This window comes from Prionailurus bengalensis, chromosome A1, assembly GCF_016509475.1.
Source record: "Prionailurus bengalensis isolate Pbe53 chromosome A1, Fcat_Pben_1.1_paternal_pri, whole genome shotgun sequence".
In the NCBI taxonomy this organism is placed as follows: Eukaryota; Metazoa; Chordata; class Mammalia; order Carnivora; family Felidae; genus Prionailurus; species Prionailurus bengalensis.
Genome location: NC_057343.1, coordinates 25,832,754 through 25,859,480, shown reverse-complemented (window position 1 = coordinate 25,859,480; position 26,727 = coordinate 25,832,754). Strand labels below are relative to the sequence as shown.

Genomic DNA, 26,727 nt, shown 5'->3' with positions numbered 1-26,727 from the left:
GACGCCCAACCGACTGCGCCACCCAGGCGCCCCGTAAAAAGATGGTACTTTAAAAGACTATAGATAAGCAATTTGGCTCCCCACATGCCAGGCAGCAGGCCATTCCTCCAGTTAGGAGAGACGGGAAAGCCAGCCACGACCAAGAGTCTTCATGTCTCTTATGGGTCAATATTGCCAAAGGCTGTCTTGTCCCTCTGCCATTAACATGAGTTGATGGCCTCAGAGGTGAAGAACCCTTACCCAGGGAGGAGACTAGTTAGCTTTCACTGCATAATTTTGAACTTAATTTTTTTCTACGCCACACATAACTTTATGTAAATGCAAATCGTATGTGCTTTTATCATCTCTACTCTGTTTCCTCCTTCCTGTCTTCTTCTTCCTCCCCTCCGACACCAGACAGTCCCACAACAACTCACCCGACAACTATGCGTGCTCTCATATTTTCCTCCATGCTCACAAAATTGGAAATAGAGATTTGAAGGGCTTTTTAACTTTTTTTTTTCCTTGCAAAAGTGGAATATATGTGTGTACATTATAGACACTTTTCTGCACCGTTCTCTTCTCACTCAACAACACTTCATGGAAATCTCTCCAAGTCCGTTGATTTAGATTTAATTCAGCCTTGTTAATGCCTGGATAATAACCGATGGTGTTGTATACTATAAATTATTCAGTCACGGGCTTTGTTTCCAGCTTTTTGTCACAGCAAGGAATGCTGCAATAGCATCCATGTACTTGTGTCTCCGTGAACTCGTGGTTTTGCCTCTGTGGGATATTCCCAGGTATAGGCTTTCAAAAGATATATGAATTTTTAATTTTAATGAGTATTGTTTTCAGTTGCAATTGCTCGCTTCCCTAGAGCCATCTTTTTTTTCCCTCCCCTCCCTACAGGTCTCTTTCCCCACTTGCCTGTTATATCCTTCCTTTCTTTTATTTTCTGTAACTAAAAGGCTGACATGTTTATTTTAGGTCAAATCTAATAGGCTAAAATGTAAACGACTTGTGCTAATCTACGAAAATACAATAAGTATTATTTCTAAAATTCATCAGCATATTAAAAGGCTCAAAAGGGAGAATCCCTCCTCTGCAAGGGACAGAGTGATTAAGAATGTAGCTATAGGTATGGGCTGCCTGGGTGGCTCAGTTGGTTGGCTGAGCATCTGACTCTTGATTTTGGCTCAGTTGGTTGGTTGAGCATCTGACTCTTGATTTTGGCTCAGGTCGTGAGATAGAGGCTTGAATCAGACTCCACCCTGAATGTGAAGCCTGGTTGGGATTCCCTCTCTCCCTCTCTCTCTGCCCCCCACGCCCCCTTTCTCTCTCTCTCAAAATAAATAAATAAGCATAAAAAAAAAAAGAATGTGGCTCTAGGTATGTAACGTGATACTCATTTTTCCTCTCTTTCTATATTTAATCAAGATACGTGTTCACAAATGCCCAATTACTATGACAACTAAATATTATCGGTAGCAAACTAAGCAGTAATCTGCCAATGTTTCTTAGGTAATTCGTTATATGGGGTATTGCTTTCCTAAGGCATAACCTTTCCCCCAAATCCCACTCCCAGGACTATTAATGCCTTTGACAAGTATTTGTGAAGTTACTGCTACATGCTAGGCACTGTGCTAAATCATGGGCACATAGCAGTGAATAAGATCCTACTGGGACAAGATCCCACTCTTACAGAGCTTATCTTCTAGCTGAAGAGAAAGATGTTAAACAACTAATTACACATGTGTTTGGATAATATTTTTTTAAGTTTTTATTTATTCATTTAAGTAATCTCTACACCCAATGTGGGGCTCGAACTCACAACCCCAAGATCAAGGGTCGCATGCTCTTCCCATTGAGCCAGCCAGGCGCCCCTGAATAATATTTTTATTCTGATAAAATATACATAACATAAAAATTATTTAAGCCACTATATTGTGTCTCGTATTAAAGTTGCCTGTATCCAATGAATACAGATTTAAACATTTTTAAGTATACAGTTCAGTGGCATTAGGTACATCCACATGGCTGTGCAACCGTCAGCAACTTCCAGCTCCAAGTAACTCTTTTCATCTTGCAAAACTGTAACTCTGTACCCATTAACTACTAACCCCATCCCCTCCTCCCCAGCCCTTGGCAACCACCATCCTGCTTTTTGTCTCTATGAATTTGAGCGCACTCGTGTAAGTGCATCATACAGTGTGTCTTTTTGTGAGTGGCTTACTTCACTTATTATAATCCTGTCAAGGTTCTTCTAGGTTGTAGCATGTGACAGAATTGCCTTTTTTTTTTAAGGCTAAACAAATCTTATTCTCTGTACAGACCATATTGTGTTTATCTGTTCAGTAATGGACACCTGTGTTGCTTCCACCTTTGGATACTTTTAAACTTTCTTTTCTTGTCTTCTCTTTTTAAACTTTCCTTTCCTTTCCTTTCCCCTTTCCTTTCCTTTCCTTTCTAAGAAGCTTAAACTTCTCACTAGACTGGTAAAGATTGGAAAATTATTTCTCCCACATAACTTTCACTACTCATTCCCAGACGGAGTAAATATATGTGTGTGTGTGTGTGTGTGTGTGTGTGTGTGTGTTAATACTATTTTAAAAATATTAACCAGGGGGCACCTGGGTGGCTCAGTCAGTTAAGTGTCCGACTCTTCGTTTTGGCTCAGGTCATGATCTCACAGTTCATGAGTTTGAGCCCCACGTCAGCTCTGTGCTGACGGCTCAGCGCCTGGAGCCTGCTAAGGATTCTGTGTCTCCCTCTCTCTCTGCCCCTCCCCTGCTGTCACTCTGTCTCTCTCCATCTCTCAAAAATGAATAAAATTAAAAGAAATAATAATAAAAGAAATAAAATAGTGAAACTGTGTTCATTGTCCCAGAGGAGGTGTGGCAGGGCAAAAAGCTTTTCCAAGGGTTTCTCTGGCTGCTGTTGCCCAAGAACCTAGGTACTTAAGGAAATAGAACCAGATAGGACTCTAGGTATCTTAACAGTCAGCTTCATGGACGGATAACAGTAAGACAAAATGGTCACCCTCTAATAACTTCTTTTCCTCCTCTTCTCCCTTCAATTACAGAAACTTACTCCTGGGGGGCCTGGGTGGCTCACTCGGTTAGGCATCCGACTTCGGCTCAGGTCATGATCTCACGGTTTGTGGGTTTGAGCCTCATGTCGGGCTCTGTGCTGACAGCTCAGAGCCTGGAGCCTGCTTCGGATTCTGTCTCTCTCTTCAGATTCTGTTCCTCCCCCACTCATGCTCTGTCTCTCAAAAATAAATAAACGTTTAAAAAAATTTTTTTAAAGAGAAACTTAATCCTACATCTCTATAGAACCCTTTGGGACCCCAAATTGACTGAAAGTATATTTCTACCACCATGATTGAATGTATAAATTAAATTACATTTCTTGCTCACCTAAGCTGTGGACTAGGATCTCTGCACAGTGAATGGTGTAATTACGGTGCTGTTACATGCTGTCAGAGAAGGGCTATTTTCTAGCTCCAAACTCATATCCAATGAGATTCTAGGACAGGGACCTCATATGGGGGCGGGGGGGGGGGGGGAAGCAGATGAGCAGGGTGGGCTCCCTTAAATTTGAGCTAAGATCTTAAGGATGAACATGAAGCAACTTGACCAAGGCTATGGGCCAGGAAGTGGCGTCTTACCTTCAGTGCTGCTGGCCCACAAAATTCCCGTGTCCTCTTCCTCAAAAAGCAGGCCCCACCTTTGCTTTGTTACCAGGGAAACTTGTCCAGCACTCCCCCTTGCCATAACCCTATTTTCCCCATTCTTTTTTATTTTTAATGTTTATTTTTGAGAGAGACAGAGAGAGAGAGTGAGAGAGAATGTGCAGGGGAGGGGCAGAGAGAGAGAGGGAGACACAGAATCCAAAGCAGGCTCCAGGCTCTGAGCTGGCAGCACAGAGCCTGATGGAGGGCTCGAACCCACGAACTGCAAGATCATGACCTGAACTGAAGTCGTACACTTAACCAAGTGAGCCACCAAAGCGCCCCCTAATTCTTATTAGTATTGCTGAGGCATCGGAAACTCCATGTGGACGTAGTCATTTTCTAGGAGCTTTAAATTTTTTTTTAATATTTTTATTTGTTTTTGAGACAGAGAGAGACAGAGCATGAGCAGGGGAGGGGCAGAGAGAAAGGGAGACACAGAATCCGAAGCAGGCTCCAGGCTCTGAGCTGTCAGCACAGAGCCCAACGCAGGGCCTGAACTCACGGTCTGTGAGATCATGACCTGAGCCAAAGTCAGACGCCCAACCAACTGAGCCACCCAGGCGCCCCTTTAGGAGCTTTATATTGAGAATTCTCTAGACATTTTAAGATACTATCTTAGTGATCTTTGCAGCTTATCTTCTTTTTTTTTTTTATTTATTTTTTTTTACGTTTTTATTTATTGTTGAGACAGAGAGAGACAGAGCATGAACGGGGGAGGGGCAGAGAGAGAGGGAGACACAGAATCAGAAGCAGGCTCCAGGCTCCGAGCCATCAGCCCAGAGCCCGATGCGGGGCTTGAACTCACGGACCGCGAGATCGTGACCTGAGCTGAAGTCGGACTCTCAACCGACTGAGCCACCCAGGCGCCCCTGCAGCTTATCTTCTGAACATCTGAGCATTCTTCGTACAGCACTGGCATTATCAGCTCACATGTGTTTTTCCTAGCAATCTTCATATTCAATCCTAACACTCTATCCCTTATCAGAGAACCGTCATGTTGAGAAGCAAATAAAAGAAAACTATTTTTCCCCACATCATTAATTACTCCATTTTTAAGCAGACACAAACACTTTTCCTCTTTGGATTTGGGAACAGCTACTATGGTGGCCAGCTGGGACTCCTGTGGGCTTTGAGAGCGTTGATCATCACCAGACTAAAGCTTTGTTCTTTTTTAGACTTTTCATAAGACTAAATTAAAGGCCCACTCAGATATCTTTCCCCTAGTTAGAATAGGCACAAAATTTGGTGACGAATTTCTCATATACCCACCAATGATTCTTTTTTCCAGTTACTTTAATTTTAGTCAATTTCTACTGAAATATAAGCAAATTATAATTTATTTAGTCTAAATCTATTTTCCAGCTCCAAACTCATAACCAATTATCTATTACATCTCCCTTAAATATCTCACAGGCATCTAAAGAGGACAAAAAAGGGCACGTGGGGGGCTCAGTCAGTTGAGCGTCCAACTTCGGCTCAGGTCATTATCTCGTGGTCGGTGAGTTCCAACCCTGTGTCAGGCTCTGTGCTGACAGCTCAGAGCCTGGAGCCCACTTTGGATTCTGCGTCACTGTCTTTCTCTGCCCCTTCCCTGCTCGCCCTCGGTCTCTCTCTCTCTTTCAAAAATAAATAAGTGTTAAAAAAAAAATTTTTTTTTTAATTAAAAGGAAACAACATTTCTACACTCAGGATTCTGACACCAAATGCGTGGGGTTTTCTCCACACCCAGAACTTTCCTAATTCTCTATGGACACCAGCTAAGTGTCCTACAACTCAATTCAGATCTGACACTCTCCATCCAGAGTGAGCCTCCGATGCCACAGGTTAAGGGCTGCCCCACAAGACTGCTCCCTCCTCAGACACCAAACAAAAGTTCTAGGCTGCTACCTGTACTTCTGACTGAGGGATTCTCCTGACCCTCTTCTCAGGTTTGATGACCGGCCAGAATGGTTTGCGGAACTCAGAGAGACATTTCACTGTTCGCTGTTACTGGCTTGGTATGGAGGGATACAACCCAGGAACAGCCAAAGGGACGAGATGCATAGGACATGGTGTGGGGGAGGAATGTATGGGGGCAGAGGTTCGGGGCCCTCTCTGGGCATGCCAGCCTCTCAGTATCTCCCTGTACTTACTCACCAGCCCAGAAGCTCTCCGAATCCTGTTGTTCAGGGTTTTTTGTGGAGGCCTCATTGCATTGGCGTGATTGATTAATTCTTTTTTTTTTTCGGGGGTGTACGGGGAGCTTTGAAAGTTCCAACCCTCTGGCAATCAGCCCCCGTCCTCTAAGTGTTATTGTGAATAACCTCCTCTCACCCTATGACTCAGGAAGCTACAAGGGTTTTAGAAGCTCTGTGCCAGGAACTGGGAGGAGAGACCAAATGTGTATTACTTTTTATGTCACAACATCTCAAGGTAATCATGTCCCAAACTGAAGATTCGTGATCTTTCTTCCAAAATTGTTTTTAAATGTTTATTTCTTCTGAGAGAGAGAGGGAGCGCACGCTCACCAGCAGGGCAGAGAGAGGGGGAAGGAGGATCTGAAGTGGGCTCTGTGATGGGGTGCCTGGGTGGCTCAGTCGGTTAAGCGGCTCAGGTCATGATCTCGTGGTCCGTGAGTTCGAGCCCTGCGTCGGGATCTGTGCCAACAGCTCAGAGCCTGGAGCCTGTTTCAGATTCTGTGTCTCCCTCTCTCTGACCCTCCCCCATTCATGCTCTGTCTCTCTCTGTCTCAAAAATAAATAAATGTTAAAAAAAAATTTTTTTTTTAAATTGAAGTGGGCTCTGTGCTGACAGCAGAGAGCCCAATGCAGAGCCTGAACTCATGAACCGTGAGATCATGACCTGAGCCAAAGTCAGATGCTTAACCCACTGAGCCACCCAGGCACCCCTCCTTCTCCTCAAATTACTCAATATTGTCAATATCCACCCACCCAGTATTATCTGGACCCTGGGAGGCATTTACACACGCCATCCTCCTGGTCTAGAATGCTTCTCCCTACTCAATACCTGATTGGCTTCCCCTCATCTTTCAGACTTCAGCTGAAATGTCACTTTGTCAAAGAAGCCTGCCCTTTCCCGATCTAAAGACCCTTTCCCAGTCTAAATGATATTCTCACATGTTCCCTACACTTCTTGATAATACTTATCTCAGTTTTTAATAATGTTTGATGATGATTTGTTTATTCTCTGGCTCCACAGCTAGTATGAAGTTGTGAAGATACCGTGGTTCTGACTCTTCCTATGAGTGCCCAGCACAGCACCTGCTGCTAAGTGGCCACCCTGTGTTTGCTGGAAAAATGAGTAAGTTGTCTATATATATATCTGCATTAAAAAAAAAATTTTTTTTAATGTTTATTTATTTTTGAGAGGGAGACACAGAGGATGAGCGGGGAAGAGGCAGAGAGAGAGGGAGACACAGAATCCGAAGCAGGCTCCAGGATCTGAGCTATCAGCACAGAGCCCAACACGGGGCTCGAACCCACAAACTGTGAGATCATGACCTGAGCCAAAGTCAGATGCTTAACCAACTGAGCCACCCACGTGCCCCTATATCTGTGTTTTTTAAAGTAAACTCCCCAGAAATTGTTCTCCTAGATGATAAGATATGTTTCCTCCCAGAATGGTTGTGTGGTCAAATAAATTTGATAAATAACGAGTTAACGTTAAGCAGGTTTCTATACTACAGGATTTCACAGAGTCTATAACTTTTACACAACATTATGAATATAGTACTTCAGAGGGGAAATGAATATGAGGTTTCTCCAACAAGTCAAATTGTAGAACCCTTATTTCACAGACTTTCAAGATGAGTGTTCTGTGGACCATATCAGGGGAAGTTCTAGCAAACAGTAATTTACCTTAATAAATATTCTTTTTAGGGGCACCTGGGTGGCTCAGTCAGTTAAGCGTCCGACTTCAGCTCAAGTCATGATCTCACTGTTCGTGAGTTCGAGCCCACGTTGGGCTCTACACTGAAAGCATGGAGTCTGCTTGTGATTTCTCTCTCCCTCCCTCTCTCTCTGCCCCTCCCCAGCTTGCTCTCTCTCTCTCTCTCAAAAAATAAACATTAAAAAAATGTTTAGTAATAGAAAATAAATAAAATATTCTCTTTAAAAAGTATAGAACTGTGAGCTCATAAATGAAGGTTGTTTTAAGTTGCTAGGTTTGTGCTAATTTGTTACATAGCAATAGAAAACTACTACATGCATGAAAAGGGAATAATAATAATACCAGAAAGCTTTCATGTCAGACATGCTGCCGGATTGCATGTGGAGCTACATCTGTCTCCACGTCAAGGTATTTTTATATATGCAGATAATGTGGAAGATTGTGGAAGAGACTGTAATACTGCATAGTAAAGAGCTCAGTTTGGAAATTTAAGTGACCAGATTTAAATCATGACTCCACTTCTTACAAGTTGTTTGATATTCCATAAATTACATAACATCTAGGGATATTGTGAAAAGTAAATGGAATATACATACCTATTAGAATGGCCAAAATCCGGAACACGGATAAAACCGAACATTGGCAAGGATTTGGAGCAACAAGAGCTCTCCTTCATTGCTAGCGGAAATGCAAAATGGTACAGCCACTTTGGAAGACAGTTTGATTGTTTCTTACAAAACGAAACATTTTTACCATGCAATCCAGTGATTGCACCTCTTGGTATCTACACAAAAGAATCGAAAATGTCTACACCAAAACCTGTACATGGATGTTTTTAGCAGCTCTATTTGTATTGCTGAAACTGAGAAGCAAGGTGTCCTTCAGTAAGGTGACTGGGCAAATAAACTGGGGTCCATCCAGATACTGGAATACTGGCCAGCGCTAAAAATAAATGAGCTATCAAGCCATGAAAAGACATGGGGGAACCTTAAATATATATTACTGGGTGGAGGAAGCCGATCCGAAGAGGCTACATACTGTATGATCCCAACTATATGATATTCTGGAAAAGACAATATTGTGGAGACAATAAAAGGATCAGTGGCTGCCGGAGTTGAGAGTGTGGGAATTGATGAATATACAGAGCAGAGAGGATGTTTAGAGCAATAAAAATACTCTGCTCTCTGGGACGCCCAGGTGCTCAGTCAGTTGAACATGTGACTCTTGGTTTCGGCTCAGGTCATGATCCCAGGGTCATGAACTCAAACCCCGTGTTGGGCTCCTTGCTGAGCATAGAACCTTCTTAAGATTCTCGCTCTCCCTCTGCCTCTCTCCCCCACTTGTGCTCTCTCTCTCTCTCTCTCTCTCAAAATAAAAAAAAGCAAATAAATACTCTACACTGTATGATACTATAACAATAGATATATGTCATTAGACATTTGTCTAAACCCATAGAAAGTACAATAGACTGGAGCAAGGTGGACATCTTCAGTACCATTCTGCTTCTTGGGTCTATTTTTGTCCTGCTGAGGAATAACAAAGAACATTAACATTTAGTGGGTTAGTGGAAGAAGAGGAGTCCGTGAAAGTATCTGAATAAGAACAAACAGAGGAAAAGCAGTTAAAATTTTTTTCTTAACTTTGGAAGAGAGAATTTTTTTTTTTCAACATTTATTTATTTTTGGGACAGAGAGAGACAGAGCATGAACAGGGGAGGGGCAGAGAGAGAGGGAGACACAGAATCGGAAACAGGCTCCAGGCTCCGAGCCATCAGCCCAGAGCCTGACGCGGGGCTCGAACTCCCGGACCGCGAGATCGTGACCTGGCTGAAGTCGGACGCTTAACCGACTGCGCCACCCAGGCGCCCCAGAAGAGAGAATTTCAAAGAGGGAGTAATTACTATGTCTAGTGCTACACTGAGTGCACCAATGTGTCCTTTGCATTTGGAAATTGCAGCATTACTTTCAGGAAGAGGAAATCACAAAGAGATTAGAAAATACTTAGAGATAAATGAAAATGAAAACAAATTTGAGCTTGCATATTTGTTGCAAGGGGAATTAATAGCTTTAAACACCTTTTAGAAAGAAGAAACCTAATAAGCTAGGCTTTCACCTCATGACACTGGGAAAAGAAGGGCAAATGAAACCCAAAACAAAGCAGAGAAAGGAAATGATCAGAATTAGAACAGAACCTAATTAAGTAGACAATAGAAAAACAATAGAGAAAAGCAATGGACTCAAAAATTGGTTCTTTGAAAACATCAACATAATTGACAAATCTTTAGCTAGAGTGGCCAAGGGAAAAGAATGGAGACTCAAATTACTCGAATCAGAAATGAGAGCGCTTGGGTGGTTGGATCAGTTAAGCTTCCAACTCTTGATTTCAGCTCAGGTCATTATCTCCTGGTTGTGAGATAGAGCCCCATGTTGGTGCTTGAGATTCTCTCTCTCTCCCTGTTCCTCTGCCACTCCCCAGCTTGCACTCAAGAAAGAGAGAGAAAGAGAAAGAAAGAAAGAAAGAAAGAAAGAAAGAAAGAAAGAAAGAAAGAAAGAAAGAAAAAAGAAAGAAAGAAAGAAAGAAAGAAAGAAAGAAAGAAAGAAAGAAAAAAGAAAGAAAGGCATTATGGGGCACTTGGTTACCTTCGTTGGAAGACCATGCAACCCTTGATCTCAGGGTTGTGAGTTCAAGCTTCACGTTGGGCATAGTTCTTTCTTTTTTTTTGGTTCTATGACCAGGTTGCAGAAACTAACATTCTTTCTTTCTTCCTTTCTTTCTTCCTTTTTTTCTTCCTTCCTTCCTTCCTTCCTTCCTTCCTTCCTTCCTTCCTTCTTTTCTTCCTTTTTTCTTTCTTACTTTCTTTTCATTTTAAGTGGGCTCCACACCCAACATGGGGCTTGAACACACAACGCAGAGATCAAGAGTTACGTGCTCTGCCAACTGAGCCAGCCAGGCACCCCTAGGATGCAGAAACTTGAACATAGTTGGATAATAAAAGACCAATGAAGAGGAGAGGTTGAGGACACAAGAGGAGAAAGAGGAACAGGAGGTGGCATGGGGTGGGATGGTATCCAGAAGGAAAAGTCAATGCCCTGCCTGCCCTCAGCCACAAGGACCAGCTGCAAGAAGACAAATGGCCTCTACCTGGAAGGTCCACAGGGAGGCCACGGCTCCAGGAAGAGTCAGGTTTCTGGTAAGGCAAGAAGGTGCCGGGCGTACAGACTGAGACTGTGTTTTCAGATAAATAGATGTCTCAGAGGACATAGAGAGAATGATTAAAACAGAGGCCAGGAGTAGCAGCAGGTGGACGTACACTTGGGTCTCGGTCATCATCGAAGCCAAACAGACCTATAATTCATGTCCATTCTGGGCAGAGTGCTATTCTCCACATCTTTCTCTTTCCCCGATACTCCAGACTAGGTTGAGTGACCCTGGCCTACACATATACTACCCTGCAATACTTCTATGATAGAGCTTAATCGCATTGTATCATAATTGCATGTTTACTTTCTTATCTCCCCTACTAGACCATGACAGTAATTAGTATAATCTTTACATAACGGCTTTTGTAGTTTTCTTTTCTCGCTTATTTTTTTAGATCTCCAGGTCAGTAATTATAAAGAAGAACTTTTAAAAAGCTCTTACTGTAGAAAATTTTAAATATATACAAAAGTATAGGGAATAGTATAATGACCCTTCTCATCACCCCGATGTAACAATTATCAATTCATGACCATTCTTCCTTCATTTATGCTCTCATCGACTCCCCTACCCTGATTATTTGAAGCGTATCAGGGACGTCGTATTTCGTCTGAAATGTTTTAGTGTCTGTTTCTAAAAGATAATTCTCTTTTTAAAAACATAACCACATGGGGGCGCCTGGGTGGCTCAGTCCGTTGAGCGTTGACTCTGGATTTCCTCTCAGGTCATGGTCCCAGGGTTGTGGGATTGAGCCTCGCGTGGAGCTCCTCACTGAGCATGGAGTCTGCTTAATATTCTTTCTCTCTCTCTCTCTCCTTCTGACCCTCTACCCTGCTCATGCTCTATCTCTCTCTAAAATAAAATAAAATACTGGGGCGCCTGGGTGGCTCAGTCGGTTAAGCGTCCGACTTCAGCCAGGTCACGATCTCGTGGTCTGGGAGTTCGAGCCCCGAGGCAGGCTCTGGGCTGATGGCTCGGAGCCTGGAGCCTGTTTCCGATTCTGTGTCTCCCTCTCTCTCTGCCCCTCCCCCGTTCATGCTCTGTCTCTCTCTGTCCCAAAAATAAATAAACGTTGAAAAATAAAATTAAAAAAATAAAATAAAATAATAAAATAAACATAACCAAATGTTATTACTATATGTATATTAAAATTAGTAAATTCTTAACTTCACCAAATATCAGATGAATGTTTGAATTTCCTCATTTGACTCATAAAAAATTGTAAACTTTTTAAAAATCTGTATTTATTTGTTTTAAAATATGACTATCTCATTTTTTTTTTTAACGTTTATTTGTGGGGTGCCTCGGTGGCTCAGTTGGTTGAGCCACCGACTTCGGCTCAGGTGGTGATCTCGCAGTTCATGGGTTCAAGCCCCGCGTCGGGCTCTGTGCTGACAGCTCAGAGCCTGGAGCCTGCTTCGGGTTCTGTGTCTCCCTCTCTCTCTGCCCCTCCCTCTTCACGCTCACGCGCGCTCTCTCTCTCGGTCTCAAAAGTGAATAAAGATTTTAAAAACATTCTATAAATGTTTATTCATTTTTGAGAGAGAAAGAGTGAGAGAGAGCACACACTCGTGAGTGGGGGAGGGGCAGAGAGAGAAGGAAACAGAGGCTCCAAAGCAGGCAGCAGAGAGCCTGATGCAGGGCTTGAACTCATGAACACTAGATCATGACTCGAGCTGAAGTCGGGTGCTTAGCCGACTGAGCCACCATTTTATGGTATAAAAAATACCTGTATTTTTATTATGTTTTTTAAGATTTTATTTTTAAGTAATCTCTACACCCATTGTGAGGCTCAAACCCACTACCCTGAGACCAAGACTCACATGCTCCACCAACTGAGCCATCCAGGCACCTCTTAAGCATCTTTTTAATATAGAAATTCCCTCTCCCTCTGCTTATTTCTCCATGCAATTTATCTTTTGAGAATATTGGACAATTTATCCTAAAGTGTTTCCCACTTAATGGATTTTGCTTATTGCATTTCCATGGTGTTTTACATATTCCTAAAGAGGATTTTTTTTAAACATAGTTTACCCTGTTAAATTATACAGCTTAATTCTCATATTCAATTGTGAACATGTTGTTTTAGAACTCTGTGTCTACAAATAATGAGAGCCAACCCAAGCTGTCCTAAGCAAAAAGATGGAACTTTGAAAGTAGCAAACTAGCAAAGGCTGCTGGCTCCCTCCCCCCTCTGGCCCTGCCCTAATACAAATGGGTTATGAAAATGACTGAACAATTTCATATATTTGCTAAAATTTATTTATTTATTTTTAATTTTTTTTAAATGTTTATTTTTGAGACAGAGAGAGACACAGCATGAGCAGGGAAGGGGCAGAGAGAGAGGAAGACACAGAATGTGAAGCAGGCTCCAGGCTCTGAGCTGTTGGTACAGAGCCCAACGTGGGGCTTGAACTCATGAACTGTGAGATCATGACCTGAGCCGAAGTCGGATGTTTAACCGACTGAGCCACCCAGGCGCCCCTATTTGCTAAAATTTAAAAGGCTTGTGTTCTAGGGGTGCCTGGGTGGTTCAGTCGATTAAGAGTCCAACTCCATTTCGGCTCAGGTAATGACCTCATAGTTTGAGGGATCAAGTCCCACGTGGGGCTCTGCACTGACAACGGAGGAGCCTGCTTGGGATTCCCTCTTCCTTTCTCTCTGCCCTTCCCCGACCCCTCTTTCTCAAAATAAATAAATAAACTTTAAAAAAATAAAAAATAAATCAAAGGCTTACATTCTAACAGGGAAAGAGAAATAATAAGTAAAATATATAGAATGTTTGATGGTAAAAATGCTACAAAAAAAGTGTATGAATCTGGATATTACAAAGGCTATGGAAGAGAGCTTTTTCCTCATCTCTTTCAGAGAGAGAGAAAGGGATTGTGATCTGGTGCTGGGGGCAGACTGCAGGGGGGCTCTTTTCTTTCTTCCTGTGATTAAAATCTAGAGCTAAGCCAAGATGATTCCTAGCATGTTGAGAAAGGGAAGCAGGGTTGGCCAGAAACCAACCAGAGGTCAATGAGGATATACTTATACTTGTCTTATGTGGGGAGAAGATAAAGATCTAATTCATGTAAGAAAGTGATACAACTCAACAGTAAAAAAAAAAAAAAAACAAAACAAACAATCCAATTTAAAAAATGGGCAGAAAAATAACAGATAATAAAGAATAACATGTTCTAGATATGATGATGATTGAACAATTCTATAAATTAACTAAAACTAAAAGAACTCACATGATAATGCAGGGAAATAGGCAATAAAAAATAAAGAATATGTTTGATGGTAATAAATATGCTATATTTATTATAGCTATAGCTATTATTAATGCTATAGAGGAAAATAAAAATAAAGCAGGGAGAGGAATGGAGAGGGTTTGGAGAAGCTACAAGTTTCGAGGGTGTGGGCAGGAGCCATTGGAAGAGGAAGACTGGCTTTGTGGAACTGAGGGAAGATTATTCCAAGCAAAAAATAAGAAAACAACCCAACAAGCAAAAACCAAAATACTATAAACAAATGAGCTGAAGAAATCAGAAAACAAGCAACAGGTCATACCCACGGAAACCCGAAGAAAGCAATAAAAATAAAAGCAGAAATTAAGCAGAGAAGATCAACGAATCACACAGTAGAGAATATCAATGAAGCTAAAAGCTGTTTTTTAAAAAATAACTGGAGGGGCGCCTGGGTGGCTCAGTCGGTTGGGCGTCCAACTTCGGCTCAAGGTCATGAACTCGCGGTTCGTGAGTTCGAGCCCCGTGTCGGGCTCTGTGCTGACAGCTCAGAGCCTTCCTGGAGCCTGTTTCAGATTCTGTGTCTCCCTCTCTCTCTGACCCTCCCCCATTCATGCTCTGTCTCCTTCTGTCTCAAAAATAAATAAACGTTTAAAAAAATAAATAAATAACTGGAAAAACTAATGAAGAAAACATCAGACAAGAAACAATTACAGACTAGAAAACAATAATAGAGTTTAAAGTAATAAAAAAATAAAATGAGTATTGGCAACCTGGATAAAAGAGATACGTTCTGAAAAAAAAAAACAACACAACCAAACATAAAATGCCAAAATGGATACAAGAAGGAAAAGAAACACAGAGACTACTAATAAAGAAATTGACATGATTATTAAGGACATCCTCAAACTTGCCCCCAACAAAAAGGCCCCACTCCTAATGATTTTACTATTGAGTTTTGACAATTCTCAAGGAACAGAAAACAACTATACAAATCATGCCAGAAAACAGAATTAGAGGGATAGCCTCATTTCTTGAAGATGGTGTTTCTTTGACTTCAAACCCAAACAGTGTCAGGACAAGAAAAAGAAATTATGAGCCTTTTCACTTCTAAGTATGAATGCAAAAATCTAAAGAGACTATTAACGATCTGAACCCACCAGTATACTACAAATAAGAATCATCATGACCAAGTACTTATCCTAAGAAGGCAAAAACAGGGCAACATTAAACTATCAGTGAGTGACTACCTGGCATATCATAATGCTTTGTAAATATTAGTTATTTTTTGGCTATTAATGACGGTGCGCATATAAACTTGTACAATTGTTGTCAGGTGAACTGGGGAGATCCTGGGCCCTGGGGCCTCTAGCCAGAGCCAAAGGACTCGCGGACGGTTTTTGGTCAAGGGAACCGATTCAAGGACAAACACACAGCACAGCGCATGAGTGACACAAGCAGGCAAGTTCATTAAAGCAAAAAAGCACACTCTCGAGATATGAGAGCCGGCGAACTAGAGAGGGAGGCGGGGAGCGGGAAGGACCGAGGGAGACCTAGGGAGCATGCGCAGGTGCGCAGGCGCGCAAGCGGGCGGAAGAGCATGAGCGAGCTGCACACAAGGTGGGGATGTTTCTATCTTTTATTGACAGTTGTTAACTAGCGGGCGGAATACGTATTACTTGGGCGGCAAGCAGCGTTTCAAGCTTTTTCCTCCTAATTTGGTCAGAGGTTGCTTGTCGTGGCACCTGCCATCTTAGTTCTGCCTGGGTAGATCCGGCTTCTTGGGAAGAGCTGTCAGGACCCGCCTCTGACCTTCCCGATAGCTGGCCATGACTTCCTCGTGCTGGCCTCCAGGTATCGTGTTAGAACCTGACTAACTGCCTACTCTAACACAATGACTTTAGAAAACGATTTGACATTGTCTTGTAAAGTTGAACATGTGTAGTGGGTAACTTCCAGCTTCGCAATTCCACTCCCAAGAAATACACCCTAAGGATCGTTAATTATATGCAGTTGTAGATATATATAATATTCTTTGTGGGTTTTTTGGTGAAATATTGAAACAAGAAAGAAAAAAAAGGAAGCAACTTACGACTCTATCCATAGGAAAAGAGATAAATCACGTGTGCAGTAATCACACAATGGCCTGCTATTCAGCTGTGGCTTGGAGATAAGCAAACGGAGGTGGAAGGGTTGAAGATGAAAGAGAAAAGTAGTCACAACTGTAACCAAACCAACGCGTGTTGGCTCCTTGGTGAGTCATAGAAACTGCACCAGGTCAGTCGTCCCTTAAAGGAAACTTTATTTGCAGCAAATAAGGAGTCCAAGCTTCCAAATAAGGTTTTCCTTGCGCGACAACTCACTTGGTGCAGTTTCTGTGACTCACCAAGGCGTAAACGCCTGTTGGTTCGGTTACAAATTTGGTGACCCAGATGGGACAGCTGTCCTGAGGTTCTACCCTCCAGTTCCCTGGGTTCTGACAGACGGAGCAGCAGGCAGCGGAAGCTTGCTTGGGCTAAACGGTTCAAGCTATCAGGACCAGGGGCAGATTCCTTGGAGGAGATTCACCCTTTTTTGGTGCTTGTGACCACTGGCGTGCCATTCTGTCCTCATTTGAAATCCAGATCTCATTTGAAACTCTGATTATATTTACCTGAAGGATTTCTGTTGGGATAAATTATGCCAGGTCCGGGGCAGAGATCTTAGAAGTAAAACTAAAGCTCTCTCACAAAGTCTGGGCAAGACAGCAGAACAGTCAGAATACACTGGGTAAACAGGGCCTTTCTGGTAAACACTCTGGGAGATTGAACACTGATTAGGGTCCAGTGTTGAGTCTAGACATCCCCAAGTGACAAAGGATCACACGACCCAGCCATTCGGAGGGTTGGATGCTCCAGCCTGGCGAAATGGGAGTGATCTAACAGACTGATCTAGGATCTGGGAGATTGAAGAAATCACTCTCCCACTTGGTTGTTTGGTTTGTTTGTTGTTGTTCTGTTTGTTGTTGTTCCCTGTTTAAATCCACCCTGGGGGTGCCTGGGTGGCTTAATCCGTTAAGCATTTAAGTGGTTAAGCGGCAGACTCTTGATTTTGGCTCAGGTCATGATCTCACAGTTCGTGAGTTCAAGTTCCGCATCTGGCTCTGTGCTGGCAGTGCAGAGGCTGCTTGGGATTCTCTCTCATTCCCTCTGTCTGCCCCTTCCCTGCTCATGTGCATGCACGCTCTCTCTCAAAATGAATAAATAAAATTTAAAAAATTATTGGGCCAAGTTTGTTAAAAGTGGACTTGTTTTCCAAACACATTAATACTCGTTTTGGCTATCTTTGATGGAAATGAGGGTGATTTTAGAGAAAAATTATGTTCCAATAATATATCTTTGTGGATGTTAGATTTAATTCTGATTGTCTTAGTGTTTGTTGTTTGCCTATAAACCTGGATCCTGAATTCTGGTTTCCTTGAATATCTGACTATGGCTCTCCAAACTAAGGTTTCCAGTTTTCTTTCATTCTCTTGACTTGGAATCAAGTCAAGATTTGGACTAAAACTGTCCCCCCCCCCTTTTTTCCTGAAGCCCTGCAAACTGAAGCTAGGCAAGTAAAGCCCTATTTATGAAGCTCCAGCCTTAGCATTTCCTGATTTTGACAAGCTGTTTGATTTGTCTGTACATGAAAGGCAAGGAATAGCTGTAGGGGTTTTATCCCAAATGCTGGGGCCCTTAAAGAGAATGGTAACTTCTTTTTCTGAACAATTGGACATGGTGGCCAAGAGGAGCTGTGGCAGCCAGTGCCTCTTGATAAAAGAAGCGAAACAAACAAACAAAAACTCCCCTAGAAGTCAGCCTATGCCTGTTTGGACCATGTTTCCAGGGTTTTTTTTTTTTTTTTTAACCTAGGAACTATCCCAAAACAAAATGTTACAATCTCAGGCCATGCTGACAGATAGATACTCCCAGATACAGCTGCCACCCTACCCCCCAATCAGGAAGTACTTGATCAGATTCACTCTGGCTACAAAGATCTCCAGAGTGAACCTCTGTCCACTGCAGAGGAAATCTGACTTCTAGACAGCAGCGGTGTTGTGGATAATGGACTAGGAAAGGCAAGATATGCTGTCGTATTCCTAAAGGCTCTCATGGAGGCCAAAAGACTGGGCCCACACACCGCAACCCAAAAGGCAGAAATAATTGCACCAACCAGAGCATTAGAATTGAGTGAAACAGGGGCGCTTGAGTGGTTCAGTTGGTTGAGTGTCCAACTTTTGACTTTGGCTCAGGTCACAAATCTTATGGTTTGTGAGTTCGAGCCTCTCATCGGGCTCTGTGCTGACAGTGCAGAGTCTGCTTGGGATTCTCTCTCTCCCTCTTTCTCTGCCCCTCTCCCCCCACTCAAAGTAAGTAAATAAACTTTAAAAAAAAATAAAAGAAAGGAACTGAAATTAAGGTCAGCCAAGCCTCCAGGTGTCTTTCTCCATCTGTCACCTCTGCTTCTCCATGTAGATTTGTTATACACTTCTCTCTCCGTGGACTTCATTCCTCTGCATCCTCTGCAGGTTCACAGTGAAAATGGCTGCCTCACAGTTGTTAAACTTAAAGTTGCAGTTCCTAATTCTTTCACAATCTAATACCACCTACTCTGCCTGGATGACCTAATTCTTCCTGGATCCCAATTAAAAATTTCCAGAAAAGAGAATTTTACAGGGTGTCAAACACTAGCTCTAAAATCTGTGGATCCTGTGATACAAATACAGCTGCCAGAGGTCCATTTTTGTGTCCACCAAGAAAAAAAATCACTGAAAATTTAATCAAACGGGCATTTAAAAAAATTTTGTTTTTGAGAGAGAGAGAGAGAGAGAGAGAGCGAGCGAGCTTGAGCGGAGGGGGCACAGAGAGAGAAGGGCCAGAGGATAAGAAGCAGGTTCTGTGCTGACAGCAGTGAGCTCAAACTCACGAACTGAGCCGTGAGATCATGGCTTGAGCCAAGGTCAAATGCTCAACCAGCTGAGCCACCCAGGCACCCTGAATCAGATAGCCTTTTGGTTAGGCGGTTAGGATTGCAACTCTGGAGACGAAGATATAGGTAGGAACCTGACTCTTTTTCTGAGGAGGACAGAGAGGGGCAGGGTTATAAAGGCAAAAGTTCACAAGTGCAGTTCTCATTTAGGCCCTCTATGCAGAACACAGACGGAAAATATGTGACCTGGGATTGACTGAGTTAACATTCAAACGAGGGATTGAAATTTGTCGAATCCTCTTGGCTCCTTTTGGAGTGAAGAATGCTAACAATTCAGGTGTCCTGGTGAGGAGGAGTTAAGTCCAGGCCGAGAGCTTGCAGCTGGCACAACATTTATGGCTCCTCCGATGAGGGTGGGCATAAATTCTTCTTGGTTTATGGCCTCCCGACCGTATTTCTAAAGAAACTCTCTTATGTAGGCTTGCTTCCTCCTATTACGCCTGAGACAGGTGGATCAAGGTGGCAGTTCCCAAAAGAGGGGAATCCTTGTGAGCTGGGCAGGTATCTACTTGTAAAAGACCAACGTTAGAATCAAACTAACATTCACGTACAGGTCAAAGGACAAGGACACTCTGACTCCCAAAACCTGGGTTTCCAAGCAGAGTCATTTTTTTCTACAGCCCCATCCAATTTGTTATTTAAAGTGATCCAGAAAAATTTGCCAGGTAGAGTGTAGGGAGAGCAGTCTCGATGGAAGAAACAACATTGTTAGAAATAAGGAGGCATTGGGGCGCCTGGGTGGCTCAGTCGGTTGAGCGGCTGACTTCGGCTCAGGTCATGATCTCTCGGTCCATGGGTTCGAGCCCCGCGTCGGGCTCTGTGCTGACAGCTCAGAGCCTGGAGCCTGTTTCAGATTCTGTGTCTCCCTCTCTCTGACCCTCCCCCGTTCATGCTCTGTCTCTCTCTGTCTCAAAAATAAATAAACGTTAAAAAAAAAAAAAAGAAATAAGGAAGCATTAACATGGGCATAAGTTATATGGACTGGCAGGCCCCTGTTGTGGCTGTTACATGGCTTCCATATCAAGATCCCAAATGGGGGAAGAAAAGCAGGCAGAGTAGGTGGTATTAGATTGTGAAAAGCTTTGTATGCCAGACCTTTGAATTTTATCTTGAAAACAGAGGGAGCCACTGAAGGTTCTAGAACACATGATGTCATGTGTCATCTACAGCTTAGAAAAATAAATGCAGAGGGTGAAGCCTTAGTGTTGTTACTAATGCTAAACTACTGAAAACAATCATGGTTGCTGATGGAAATTATTTCTTGAATTTATTCTGGTTTTCAATTTAATGTATATGTATCTGCAAGTATCTCCAGGATAAACCAGAGAATTTGTTAAGCAATTGCTGACCTCGGCCAGTAAATACGCAGTTTATTCACAGAATCCTCCTCCTCACCACCTGCAGAACAGAAGGCACAACACTGCACCTTCACCCTCAGCGTGGTTGGAGGACATTATAAATAAAGATCCCATGGAGAAGGTTCATCGTATCCCCCAGGAAGTCAGCGTATTGTGAATTCCAGGCAGCCGATTTATGGACTATGAGTAGGAGATGCTCTGAAAGTAAGTGATATTAATGTGAAAATGTTGGGGTTTGGCGTGAACAGTAAAGAAAGAATTCTTGAGGCATCTTTGGTGCAAAAGGGTGGTTTTATTAAAGCACGGGGACACGACCCTTGGACAGAAAGAGCTGCACTGGGGTTGTGAGGAGTGGCTGGTTATGTACTTCCAAGTTGGGAGGGAGTTAGGGATAGCGTAAGTCTCTGAAGAATTTGAAAGTAAGGTTTCCAGGACCTTGAGGGGGTTAGCTATTATTGTTAGGAAAAGGTCACTTACTACTGTCTAGTAAAACCTGAGTCAAGAGACCCTTCAGATGTATATCAGGGAGCCATATACTTGGGGGATGATTGCTCACCTGTATCTCGGGGAGTAGAGATAAAGGAAGTTCCCGAAGGAATTTTTATATGTTAAGGGAGATTTACAGGATCCTGGCGGTTGGGCTAATCTTAAGCTAAGTTTGCCTTTTGGCTTTAGCAAAGTCTTAACATGAAGGCAGTTGAGTTCCCAGAAGATCACTCTGCCTGTCTCAGAACTTGTCAAAGGGCTGTAAGTTGTAAGGACGTTTAATTCTTTTTATCTTTGTTCTCCACATCAATATGAACGAGCCATACCGCAAATGAGATGTTCTTTCTAACTGTGCTGCACTTCTCTCTGAATGCCAGTATTTCATCCTAATCCATTTATGAAGGCAAGCTGTTCTCTCTCTGCTGCTCATCTTCCCACACTTCCGTATTTAACTAACATCTGGTTTCAGTAAGGTTTCACAGCCCATTGACTTTTGACTGGTTGATCACGCTCCCATAGGGATAATACTGCCCCTTGTAGGTATGAACTCTTCTTATAGTTTATTCTTATTTCAACTAATATCACAATTTATGTGCAGCCGGTTGCCGAAGCATAACTTGATTTAATTGTGTGATTCTAAGTAGCTGATGCGTAGCCAAGGTTCATCAAAGGGAAAATAACCAGAGCAAAGCCAACACATTGGTGGTTGGCGGACAAATAGGGCAATTAAGACCCCTCTATGCCGTTTTGCCACTTCTGCGTGTGAAGCCGGGAATGCACCTCTTATTTCTCTTTCCTGGTTCCCATATTTCCTCCCGTCGTAGGCAGGAGGGCAGCTTATGGCCCCTGCGTAGTGAAGACAGTCAAGACATGCAGATGTATTTTACAAATAGAAATAATAACAGCCCTCCTTCCCTCCTCACTGAGTTATTGTGAAGATCCACTGAGAAGTCGTTGCAATTCCTTTGTAAGCTGTAAGGGGCAAAACTCTGCTGCCGCAGCCTTGCCTAAAACCCTCCAATCTCTCCCCTTCAGGCCCTTGAAATGAAGTCCAGAGTCTGTATGTACATGGCTTAAAGATTCTTCCTGAGCAGGCTCACCTCTGCAGCTGCCCCCTGTCTCTGAGCCACCTCCTGCTCTAGGCTTCACCCTGTTCAGATCCCCCACTGGCTGTGCCCCACAGGCCTTCACTCAGGCCGCACTCTTTCTTCCTGGCTCCTCCCTTTCACCCTCATGTGGGCTGGTGCACCTCCCTTTAGCAACATCGGCTTCTGCAAGGAAGCATTTCTTTTTTTTTTTTTTAACGTTTATTTATTTTTGAGACAGAGAGAGACAGAGCATGAACGGGGGAGGGTCAGAGAGAGAGAGGGAGACACAGAATCTGAAACAGGCTCCAGGCTCTCAGCTGTCAGCACAGAGCCCGACGCCGGGCTTGAACTCATGAACCGCGAGATCATGACCTGAGCCGAAGTCGGACGCTTAACCGACTGAGCCGCCCAGGCGCCCCTCCAAGGAAGCATTTCTCAACAGCAGCACAATTGACAACCGGGCCGAATAGTTTTTATCGTGGGGGGCTGTCTTTAACCATCATAGGGTAGTTGGCTGCAGGGATGGCCTCTATCCGCTAGATGCCAGTAGCACCCCCCCCTCAAGTTATGACAACCAAAAATGTCTCCAGACACTGCCACATATCTCCCCGGGAAACAAAACTGAACCCGAAAAATCTCCACTCCAAGGTGTTGCTTTTAATGGGGCCAATTATACTGTAGATACATCCAGATGCTACAAGAACAACAACAAGAAGAAGAAAGCTTTCTTTATTTGCTAATGGTGGTCTCATCTTGGGCTCAAGCCACCATCACCCTCCTGAGGGATAACACTTGATCTTGCTAATTAAAAGTACCCTAGTCTCTTCTGGCTTAAAACCATCTCTTTCATTGTCCTCCCACCGCGTGAAGGGTGAAACATTCTCGGAAATCTGATTCCATGCTTACTCATGACTAGCAGCGGCTCACAAGTTCTTCACTTATTGAGTAAATCGTAAGTTCGCTTCTGAACAAATAAATATCCTGAAGGTTTCTTTTGTCTTGTGCCTCAGAAGAAGAAAGTGGGACCAAATGAGCTGGCTGTGGATAAGATTGCAGACAGCAGAGCTGAGCAGGAGTGGGGGAGGAGGGACGGGGATGCTGTCTCTGATCCTCCCTCTGCCTAGATCCACAGTTTCCTGCCTCAGCTGGGTAGGGGCTGGATTTCGCATTCTTTTAAGGACACTTGGAAAATTTCCCAGTATTTACCCATAGAAAAAAGGAGCAAGGTCCCCTTACTCTAAAATCTCCCCCAAATTTCTTTTTTTTTTTTTTAATGTTTATTTATTATTGAGAGCCAGAGAGACACAGAGCGTGAGCAGGGGAGGGGCACAGAGAGGGGGAGACACAGAATCCGAAGCAGGCTCCAGGCTCCGAACTGTCAGTACAGAGCCCGACGCGGGGCTCGAACCCACAAACTGTGAAATCATGACCTGAGCCGAAGTCAGTTGCCTAACCAACTGAGCCACCCAGGTGCCCCACCCCCCAAACTTTCTGGTTATTTAAAACCTCCCTCCTCTCCCAACTTGGGGGAGGAAGGTGAGGGAAGACAAACCCATGGTACATCATCCCCTCTTTCTTCTTCCTCTGCCTTTCCTCTTAGAAGCAAATGGACTTTTGTTTTCCCTTCCCTCCCTACCTGGAAGGGATTCCCCCCCTCCCCCTCCCCCACTCATGTCCTCCTCCTTCCCACATTCTCTGTTTCCCCTTCCCAGCAGGCATCGTGGCAGCAGACCTGCAGTTGAAGAATCCTGCTCGTGATGGAGTGGCAGAAGCACTTAAGTCAAGCACTTAATTCAAAGTACTTAACTCAAACGTACTACTCCTTTATTCGTTCGTCAGATAATAGTCGTCTATTTCCTTGTTTGTGTTCCTAGAGGGCAGGGTTGTGCTTGCCTTGTGAACCATTGCATCCCCAGCACTCAGCATGATGCTGCGTAACATATTACCTGGAATATAATAGCTTAAAATAATGCACATTTATTATCTCACAGTTTCCACGGATCAGGACTCTTGGCGTGGCATAGCTGGCTCCTCTGCCGAGGGTTTCACAAAGCTGCAACCACAGTGGCACCGCCATGAGATGGGGTCTCATTTGAGGCTCCAGGTTCTCTTCGGACCTTCTATGGTTGTTGGCAGAATTCATTTCCTTGCAGTTCTAGAACTCCTAATGACCTGCTTCCAAGCCAGCAAGAGACTGTTGCTGACACTTTCAGGGCTTTCATCTGATTCAGATCCACCCAGGATAATTTCCTTTTTGCTTAACTCAAAATCAACGGATTTGCAAAATCCTTTCAACTTTGCCACAATACACAACTTCAGCAAAGGAGTAACATTCATCATAGTCACAGATCCTGCCCACCTTCAAAGGGAAGGATTACACAAGGGTATGGGTCATTGGAGGTTATCTTAGAATTTTGCCCAAATCTTGCACTCCAAAATATTGGTTGAGTGAGTGTGTGAAAGAAGGCAGGCAGGCAGGCATCCTGTTTGTCTTCACAATAACTCTGGGTGTAGGTAGTATCACCTTTACCTTATGGAGAAAGACATTCAATTCAGAGGCAGCAAATGATTTGCCTTCGTTCAAAGACGTGAAATTGCAGGATGAGGCTCCAGACTGAAGCCTGTCTGAGTCCTTACCCTTTATGCAGCAAAACACTCTCTGAAACCTCAGTCCTGCCACCCTGTCTCTGGCCAGAGCCCTGACACCAGCAGGGCCAACCTCTCTGCTTCTATTCACCTGGCAAGAGCAGGCCATGAGGTGGAGACAGAGGCTCACGGGGCCAGGACACTTCCCGTCCTTGCCATAGAAGGATTCCCTGGGCATCCGTCAGCCCAACAGACTCCAGAGGCCAGTGTGGGCCACGCCAGGGGTTCTGTGCACTGAGGGAGAGCAAAGATCAGTTTGCTCCTACCCAGAGGTTTTGGCCCCAGTCCATGCCCAGACCTTGGCACGTGCAGGTTCTTTTTGTTCCAGCATTCTCCAGGGGCGGAGAATGGGAAGCAGGTGAGGGATGTTTTCTGCACTGCCTCCTCCCTCTCAGAGGCCTAGTAAGCTGTTCCCCTTGCTCTAGTGGGAACGGAGTGTGAACAGTGATGTCCAGACCACAGAGGACAAGAATCCGGGGAATCCCTGGGAGAAGCTATGGGGTTAGTTCAGACAGCAACGATATACAGTGTTTTATACAAGTGAAGAATTTGTGCAGTGCGTGGCTGGCTCAGTTAAAAGAACATGCGACCCTTGACCTTGGGGTTGTGAACTTGAGCCCCCTGTTGGGTGTAGAGATTAAGCAAACGTAAAACTTGTTAGAAAACAGCAACATATTAGGCTTCTCTTTTCATCTGCTTCCCATTCACTCCTTTGCCCTTTCCCTCTGACTGTGCACCAGATATTCAATACCTTCTCTGTGTCAGGGCCACCGTGGCTTATTTTCTTCCCTGCCTCTTAATTTTTCCTAGTCTACTTGTGATCTTTAATAAGCAGTACCCTTTCATCTGTCTTTGTGTCGCCAGACTTCACATTTTTACCACATGGAAACGCCGTATTATAAAGTCTCTCCACTATAGTAAAATCTGCATAATGCATAGGCAATCATATCCCGCCTTGTGGAACCTCACAGCACGCCAGGCATAAATCCAAGGTGGAAGATGTTTGTTTGTATATTTTCATAATCCACTTTAGGCTTTAATTACAATGAGACAATAAAAGAAAGATAGGAAGGCATTGATCTTGTGGCTGGCACCTTTGTTATTCACTTCATGTTGACAATTCCCATTGAAATTCAAGCATTCCTCCTCCTTAGCCACTGTGCCTCAGTCTACGGAGAGCATTCAAAACAAATTATCTGCAACCTTATGAATATCCAGCTCATTCTGTCCCACTTCCTTCTCCTGAGACACAAAACAAAATAAACCTTTAGGATATTTATGTGCTCAGAGGCAAATTTATAATTTACTCAAAGGTGAACAACTTTTGCAAGCAGCTGCTACTCATGAGTAAACATGAAATCAAATTTCAGAGAGGAAATTTTTACATTCCACACAAATAAACCTCCTAACTGCTACTTACATAAAGCCAGACAGAATGGTAAAGGGGCTTCCCGAACAGGGCTGGATAGTCCAAAAGAAGCTTTTATTGATGAAATACAAACATTTGGAGCCAGAGAGCCTGTTTGTCCTATCCATTAAACCTATTTGCAACCACGGCTCCATCCTACTGATTTCCTTCCACCATCCAACTTGATTCAAACTGAAAGGGGGAGCTGCATATACAAAAGCATGGAGGCCTGGAAAACCTTTCATTTGTGGAAGTGAAAGCAATTAATTCCACCTTTGAAAGATGGTGGGGACACCATTATCAAAGGCCTTCCGTTAAGAAGTTTGCTCTCTCCCAGGGGCACCTGGGTGGCTCAGTGGGTTGAACGTATGACTTTGGCTCAGGTCATGGTCTCACGATTCGTGAGTTCGAGCCCCACATCGGGCTCTGTGCTGACCACTCAGAGCCTGGAGCCTATTTCAGATTCTGTGTCTCCCTCTCTCTGCCCCTTCCCTGCTCATTCTCTCTCTCTCTCTCTTTCTCTCTCTCTCTCTCTCTCTCTGTCTCTCTCTCTCTCTCTTTCTCTGTCAAAAATAAATAAAAACATTAAAAAGAAGAAAGAAGAAGTTTGCTTTCTCCCAGAGACCCTCTGAATGGGTTCAATGGTAGATCTCCAAAAAGATATGCTCACACCCTAACCCCTAGAATCTATGAA

At 43.6% G+C, this 26,727-nt stretch overlaps 2 long non-coding RNA genes across 3 annotated transcripts in view; both read left to right on the top strand.

The window, feature by feature from the left end:
• The window catches only part of LOC122482820, a 31,384-nt gene extending 15,887 nt beyond the window's left edge, over positions 1-15,497 (top strand). For both annotated transcript variants that reach the window (XR_006297225.1, XR_006297224.1), the window contains 2 exons: positions 6,917-7,018; positions 15,374-15,497. This is a non-coding gene — a long non-coding RNA (uncharacterized LOC122482820). The remainder of the gene's footprint in view (positions 1-6,916; positions 7,019-15,373) is intronic.
• A 4,954-nt stretch (positions 15,498-20,451) lies between these two features.
• LOC122482831 lies at positions 20,452-25,702 on the top strand. Its single transcript, XR_006297226.1, has 2 exons — positions 20,452-20,609; positions 23,692-25,702. It is a non-coding gene; the product is annotated as an uncharacterized LOC122482831 (long non-coding RNA).
• Positions 25,703-26,727: the final 1,025 nt, after the last annotated feature.